The sequence below is a fragment of the Pongo pygmaeus genome, chromosome 21 (assembly GCF_028885625.2).
Source record: "Pongo pygmaeus isolate AG05252 chromosome 21, NHGRI_mPonPyg2-v2.0_pri, whole genome shotgun sequence".
Taxonomy (NCBI): Eukaryota; Metazoa; Chordata; class Mammalia; order Primates; family Hominidae; genus Pongo; species Pongo pygmaeus.
Window position 1 is genome coordinate 36,701,923 of NC_072394.2, and position 8,032 is coordinate 36,709,954.

Sequence of the window (8,032 nt, forward strand, 5' to 3'; positions counted from 1 at the left end):
CATAGCCTTAAACTTGTGCCCAAAGTTCTCATAGTGTGGCCTTGAACAAGTCTTTTTTTTTTTTTTTTTTTTTTTTTTGAGATGGAGTCTTGCTCTGTCACCCAGGCTGTAGTGTAGTGGTGCAATATGGGTTCACCACAGCTTCTGCCTCCCAGGTTCAAGTGATTCTCCTGCCTCAGCCTCCCGAGTAGCTGGGATTACAGGCATGCGCCACCACACCGGCTAATTTTTATATTTTAGTAGAGACAGGATTTCACCATATTGGCCAGGCTGGTCTCAAAATCCTGACCTCAAACTATCTGCCCACCTCAGCCTCCCATAGTTCTGGGATTACAGGCTATGAGCCACCACACCCAGCCTGAACAAGTCACTTTTGATGCTACCATTTCCACGTTTACAAAGTGAGAAGTCAATCAGTCAGAGTATTTTAGGTGCAAACAACAGAAAGAACTCCAGCTAGCCTGAGAGAAAAAAAAGGTAGAGGGTTAGTCTCCTGGAGAGATTTGGGGACCTCAAAGGAAAGATTATACAACGTGCCTCCGGAAAAAAAAAAAAAAAAAAAAAGCCCCTGAGGGGTGCTAGAGGAGCCAAGTGAACAATGTCTTCCAAGCAAAGCCACAGGGATGTCAGCTCCAACCTCTTCAGTCCTTGCACTGGACCGTTCAAAATAATTCCCAGGAGAGGCTGATTCACCTGATGTGGGGCCAAGAAAGGGTGGTCCACCTTGACTGACAGTCCCATTGTTCAGGAAAAAATTCTCAAACCATGTTTCCCTCTGCTTTCACAACAGTCATCAACACACAACAGACTTGTGTGACCCCAAAATGAGAGGGGATTTCCCCCCACCAGCAGGCAAACAATCAGTTCTGCAGTGGACACCAGCTGGGTGTCCTCCAATTCAATTCCAACACTATCTACTTGGAGATGGCATAAGATCCCACAGTCTGAGGGCTCAGTCCCCAAGACTGCCCTCACTTCAGACACCAGTCGAAAGTGGAGCCTCTAGAACTTTTGACAACTGGCTTTAAGTTGGGGTTTCCACAACCCTCTTTGGGCTCAATTAATTTGCTGGAGGGGCTCACAGAACGCAGGGAAGCAAGCCAGGTGCAGTAGCTCACACCTGTAATCACAGCACTTTGGGAAGCCGAGGTGGGAGGATCGCTTAAGCCCAGGAGTTTAAGATGAGCTTGGTCAACAGAGTGAGACCCCATCTCTATAAAAAATAAAATTAGCCAGGCATGGTGGCACAAGCCTCTAGTCCCAGCTACTCAAGAGGCTGAGGCAGGAGGATCGCTTGAGCCCAGGAGGTCGAGGCTGCAGTGATTCATGATCATACCACTGCATTCCAGGCTGTGTCTCAAAAATTAAAAAACCAAAAAGAATTCAGGGAAACGCACCAGTTTATTATAAAGGCTATTACAAAGGCTGCAGATGAAGAGATGCATAGGGTGAGGTATGGGAAGGGGTGCAGAGCTTCTGCGTCCTCCCTGGGCCTGCCACCTTCTAGGAACCCCAGCGTGTCTGGCTATCAGGAAGCTCTCTGAAGCCTGTCCTCTTGGGTTTTTATGGAGGCTTCATTATGTAGGCATGATTGATTAAACCATTGGCCATTGGTGATCAACTTGACCTTCAGTCCGTCTCTCCTCCCCAGAGGTTGGGGGATGGGGCTGAAAGTCCCAACCCCATTAAATCATGCATTTGCCCTTGTGGTGACCCTTTCTTTTTGGAGGCACGTTGTATAATCTTTCCACTGAGGTCCCCAATCTCTCCAGGAGACTAACCCTCTACCTTTTTTTCTTCTCAAGCTAGCTAGAGTTGTTTCTGTTGTTTGCAACTAATATACTCTGACTGATTTACTTCTCACTTTGTAAACATGGAAATGGTAACATCAAAAGTGACTTGTTCAGGCCAGGTGTGGCGGCTCATAGCCTGTAGTCCCAGAACGGTGATAAAATGATCCACCCACCTCGGCTTCCCAGAGTGCTGGGATAACAGGCGTGAGCCGCTGCAGCCAGCCCCTCCATCTTTTTGAGCAACCACAGATCTAACATCACCAGCCATTGTTGAGAAATTACCCCCAGTCATACAATAGGAACTTTAGAAAGAAATTTAACTCCAAGGGCCAATTCCCATTTGTGAAGAGGACAGCATAGGCAAGAAAAGAATTTAATTTGAACTGAATTAGCCAAACCATCTGTAGTCAACTTAAGATGAGTCTAGAGTAGACGAGTTACTCTTTCTTCTTCCATGTACCAAGAGTAGAGGGTGTGTGTGTTGGGAGGGGGGATTGGGTTCAGGAAGGAGGAAAAGGAATGACTTTTGTTTAATCGGTAAAATCCTTTAAAACTGTCAAATGCTTTCATGTTCACTACAGAAAGGAGGTTTCTGTCAATTGATTGCCTGCAGAGAAATAGTAGCTCTCCCAGCTGGATATACGAGTTGTAGAGTCTGGGAGGTGGCACCTTCTAATGGTGCGAATGATGATGTTGACAATTATTATGCCTTCTTGTTGCCTGGGGAGCCCAGCAAATAGCTTCATTGGAGTCCAGAGGCTTTCACACTTTCCAGAGCTCCTCTTTAGAATTCGTGGACTCTATGGCTGTATAGACTACCAGCGCAATAGTAAATATTGGGCTGCTGCCCACTTCTCGAGGCCTGTGTGGTCTGCAGTTATCATAATGCCATACTAACAGTGATTATTTATTGAGCAGCTAGTTCATGCCAGGCATGACACCAAGACTATCAAATTAACATCTTGACCTAAGTATCACCGTAAATAAGAGAACTGGGGCTCAACGAGGTTAAGTAATGTGTCTAGATAGACCTCACACCTCAGCATGGGGATTCAGATCCAGCCCATGTCATTCCAGAGCCTAAGCCCTCCTTAAGCACCAAGCCATTGAAAGCCAGGCAGAGGGGACTCTGCCTGCGTAGACCCAACACCTTGCAAGAGACTCAGCCCAAGAGATGTACCCAACAGACTCCCCCTGTGACTCCCCAGCTCTCTAATGAGACCTTGTCAACACCACCCCAGGGAGTAGTCTCACTAGTGGAGCTTCTGGAGAGAAGCAGCTGCATCTTCTTTTCTTGGGTCAGTACTTACTCAAGAGGCCATGAGAGGTACAGGAGAGGGCAGTGATAAAGAATCAAGAGGGGCTGGGGTATGGTGGCTCACTCCAGCACTTTGGGAGGCCGAGGCAGGAGGATTGCTTGAGCCCAGGAGTTTGAGACCAGCCTGAGCAACATGGTGAGCCCCCATCTCTACAAAAAAAATTTTTAATTAAATTAACCAGGCATGGTGGCACACGCCTGTAGTCTGAGCTATTTGGGAGGCTGAGACGGGAGGATCGCTTGAGCTCGGGAGTTCGAGGCTGCAGTGAACCATGAATGTGACTATACTCCAGCCTGGATGACAAAATGAGACTTTGTCTCTTTAAAAGAGTCAGGTGGTACAAATTCCTGTTCCAGCACTGCCCCTCACTGCTGTATGACCTTGGGCAAAATCCCCTCCCAGCTGCACCATGAAGGGATTGGACAAGGCAGAGTCTTGGGGGCAAATCCAGTCCCTTCATGGTGCAGCTGGAAGGGGACTTGGCCCAAGTTCTCTATTTTCTTTTTCTTTCTTTTTTTTTTTTTGAGACGGAGTCTCGCTCTGTCACCCAGGCTGGAGTGCAGTGGCTTGATCTCAGCTCACTGCAACCTCCACCTCACGGGTTCAAGCGATTCTCCTACCTCAGCCTCCCAAGTAGCTGGGATTACAGGTGTGCTCCACCATGCCAGGCTAATTTTGTATTTTTAGTAGAGACGGGGTTTCACCATGTTGGCCAGGCTGGTCTCGAACTCCTGACCTCAGGTGATCTGCCTGCCTCAGCCTCCCAAAGTGCTGGGATTACAGGCGTGAGCCACCACACCCGGCCCTCTATTTTCTTTTTTGTTTCTCTATAACCTGGTGTCTTCAATGTCTTCTCCACTACAGCAGGACTCAGAATTGTCAGACAGCAACCTATTCAGATGGGTTTAGGGAAAGAAGGTAACTTTCTGGGGGGTTCATTTCACTAAAAATGGGCTAGATCCGGTTAGTGTAAAACATGTCTAGATTCAGATACTCAAATATTCTCTGGAATGTGTCACTCTCTCTCAATTGTGTTGGCTTGAGATGAGGCCTTGCTCTGTCCCCCAGATTGGAGTGCAGTGTGCGATCTCAGCTCACTCTAACTGCCACCTCCCAGTTCAAGTGATTTTCCTGTCTCAGCCTCCTGAGTAGCTGGGATTACAGGCGTGCATCACCATGCCTGGCTAATTTTTTTATTTTTATTTTAGTAGAGCTAGGGTTTCATTATGTTAGCCAGGCTGGTCTCAAACTCCTGACCTCAGGTGATCTGCCTGCCTTGGCCTCCCAAAGTGCTGGGATTACAGGTGTGAGCTGCTGCACCCGGTCTGTATTGGCTTCATCCTAAGGCAAGCTGGCTTTCATGGGGGCAAAGGAGCAGCTACAGGCTCACATTCCTTCCAATCCTGGCAGCCCCACTGAAGACAGTACCTTTTCTCTGTTTTTAGGATAGCTGGGTCTCTTTTACAGTTGCCACCTCCACCTACTGTGCAACAGGCACAGAGGCAAATTCTGCACTTGGTGTGCACCAGCAGCATTGGGCAACACTGGGGAAGTTGTTAAAATGCACATTATAAGGCCTCACCCCAGACCTACAGAATCAGGACTGGGGATAGGCCCTCCAGGTGTTTCTGAGGCTTGCTCAAGTCTAAGAACCACACTGGGTTACGGAACAGGCTTTAGGGGAATAAATACAAGCCAGCAGTTAGTAGGAAAAGCAGGTGCAGGTCCCCACGAGAGACAGGCTGAGGAGGGGCATTCAGGACACAGTGTGGGTGGATACTCTAGGGAGGCACCCACCTCTCTGTTTCTCTCCCTGGTAATAGGGCAAGTATGAGAACACTGAGCAGGGTTGATCAGACTATTACGATGCTAGGCAGTGTGAACTTAGGTTCCAATAACTTCTGGAAGTTGTCAGGAAAAGCCCACCACCCAGCACCCGGGGGTCCTTAGAACCCTTGCAAGGTTGTAACTCCTCTCACCAGGGAGAAGCAGCCTCTAGTCCTGGGGGAGTCTGAGTCCAAGCAGCCCACAGAGTGAATCCTGGAGTCACTCTTGCACCACACCAGATTTCTAGCAAAAGTCCTAAAGTCCCGGGATTGAGTCCAGACCAACTTGAGCCACATGCCCGTCTTGGAGCCAGTTTGGAGAAGCATTAAACCTGGAACTGATCGAAGCCCGCCTGGATCGCTGCGCACCCCTGGCTGCCTCTACCACGTCAAGCAGGTTTCCTAGCTTGGTCCCCTGGGCTAGTCCTGAGTAGGTCTCAGGGATGAGAATCTGGATTCCTGGGGTTTCCTGGAACCTCAGACTCCCAAAGCAGGGCTGTCCCGACAGCAGCTTCCTGGAGTCCTCACTGGCATCAACAGTCCCCGTGATCCGGCTTCCTGGAGTCCTCACTGGTATCAACAGTCCCCGTGATCCTTCCTGGGTTTTAGTCCATGCTACTTCCAGGCCCTCTAAGCTCATTATTTCTAGACTGTAAAGGGATCCCAGCACCTCTAGCCTAGGAGGCCCCTCCCACCACAGCCAGTCACACAGAGGTGGGCATGGGGCTTGGTGTGCAGAAAGAGCCCTGACATGGACTCGGGTGGGACACCCAGACCTGCAGAGTGACCCGGATAAGTCACAACTTCTCTGGGCCTCCGTTTCTCCACATACAAATGCTGGGTTCTGCTCCACAGGACTCTAAGGTTCTCCCTTAGTTCCAAGATCCTATGACTTCTCTAATTTTCTAATTTCCTAAGTATCCTAAATTCCCTGCTCTCAAAACAGCTCCTTCCCACCACCCGGTGTCTGACACACCCCTTAAAACTCAGCATAAAGGCCGGGCACAGTGGCTCATGCCTGTAATCCCAGCACTTTGGGAGGCCAAAGCGGGCAGATCACCAGGTCAGGAGAGCGAGACCACGGTGAAACCCCGTCTCTACTAAAAATATAAAAAATTAGCCAGACACAGTGGCGGACGCCTGTAGTCCCAGCTACTCGGGAGGCTGAGGCAGGAGAATGGCGTGAACCCAGGAGGCGGAGATAGCACCACTGCACTCCAGCTTGGGCGACAGAGCGAGACTCCGTCTCAAAAAAAAAACAACAAACAAACAAACAAACAAAAAAAAATCAGCATAAAAACTCCTCACTAATGTTCTATCATTTGAGCCTCAAGACAGCCATCTGAAGCAGGTATTTCTGTCCCTGCGGGGAACACAGTGAGTCAGCAGCAGACCCAGGGCTCCTCTTTCCAAAGTTCAGTCCACTGCTCCATAAACAGCCACTTTCCACCCACCACAGGCCTCATCTTCCCATCTCTTTCCTGGAAAAAAATGCAACCAGGACTAGGCCTGGATACTGCAGGACCCTTGGCCAATTCCTTCTTTCTCCATGAAGCTTTGATGGGGACAGCCCAGATATCAGGAGTGGGGCTATTGGGGGTGAAGCAGGAGACACATCATCTTTCATTGTGGGTACCCGGTCAGTGTCACACATGTGACAGATTAGCAGACCTGAAATCAGAGGTAAGTCTGAGACCAGATGTGAAAAGAGGGATTGTGTTTTCTGAAACAAAAGGTTCTGGGAACTGACAGGACACCTCCGAACAGGAAAGGTAGAGGCTGGGATAACAGAAACAAGAACTCCTGGAAGAAGGGAGGCGGGGGGCTACATGGGATCTGGCAGGAGGAAGCATTCTGACAGCATTTCCCACATCCGGGAGGAGACACGCTAGAGGGAAGGGAGCATGCGCACACACAGGCAGCGGCTGTGCAGAAGAAGGCGTTCAACCTCTCTGGCTCAGACGAACAGCAGCCTCTCCTTTTTTCTACCGTGAAGTCATCGTCCCAGCAGCCACCCCAGTAGAAGAACTGAGGCATGGTTCTGGGTAGCCCTCTGGTTTACAGTTCCAGAGTTCCTGATGTAATGTTGGGAAATCTGAAACCAGGCTCCCTTCCTAAACCTGACCTTGCTGGTGTGGAAAGGGCTTGGATTTTGGTCTAAGTCCTACCACATACAAAAGTCAGCTCACGCTCATGGGTCCTCTCAGAGCCTCAGACATGGGAATTCAAGTCTCTATGAGGAATAAATAAGACCATACCTTTTTACATATGATGTAAAGATACATCGTATCTTTAGAACTTAATGTTAGTCCCCACATAGTGCACTAAGGCCGGGCATGGTGGCTCATGCCTGTAATCCCAGCACTTTGGGAGGCTGAGGTGGGCAGATCACCTGAGGTTAGGAGTTCGAGACCAGCCTGGCCAACATGGTGAAACCCTGTCTCTACTACAAATACAAAAATTAGCCAGGCGTGGTGATGAGCATCTGTAATCCCAGCTACTTGGGAGGCTGAGGCAGGAGAATTGCTTGAACTTGGGAGGCAGAGGTTGCAGTGAGCTGAGACTGTGCCACTGCACTCCAGCCTGGGTGACAAGAGTGAGACTCCGTCACAAAAAAAAAAAAAAAAAAAAAAAAAAAGGCCAGGCACGGTGGCTCACGCTTCTAATCCCAGCACTTTGGGAGGCCGAGGCAGGCGGATCACGAGGTCAGGGGATCGAGACCATCCTGGCTAACACGGCGAAACCCCATCTCTACTAAAAAAAATACAAAAAAAATTTGCCAGGCATGGTGGCGGGCACGTGTAGTCCCAGCTACTCAGGAGGCTGAGGCAAAAGAATGGCGTGAACTTGGGAGGTGGAGCTTGCAGTGAGCTGAGATAGCACCACTGCACTCTGTTGCCTGGGCAACAGAGCAAGACTGTCTAGAAAAAAAAAAACAAAACAAAACAATAACAACTCTAAAAGATGCTTGCACAATGCCTGTCACCCGAGTGTGCAAGATGTCAGCCTGTTTCGACCACTCGTGTTGTGATCAGTTGAGAGTGGGTGCCCTGTCATTTGGTACTGATAATAGTTGAAGTACCAAAGTCTGTAC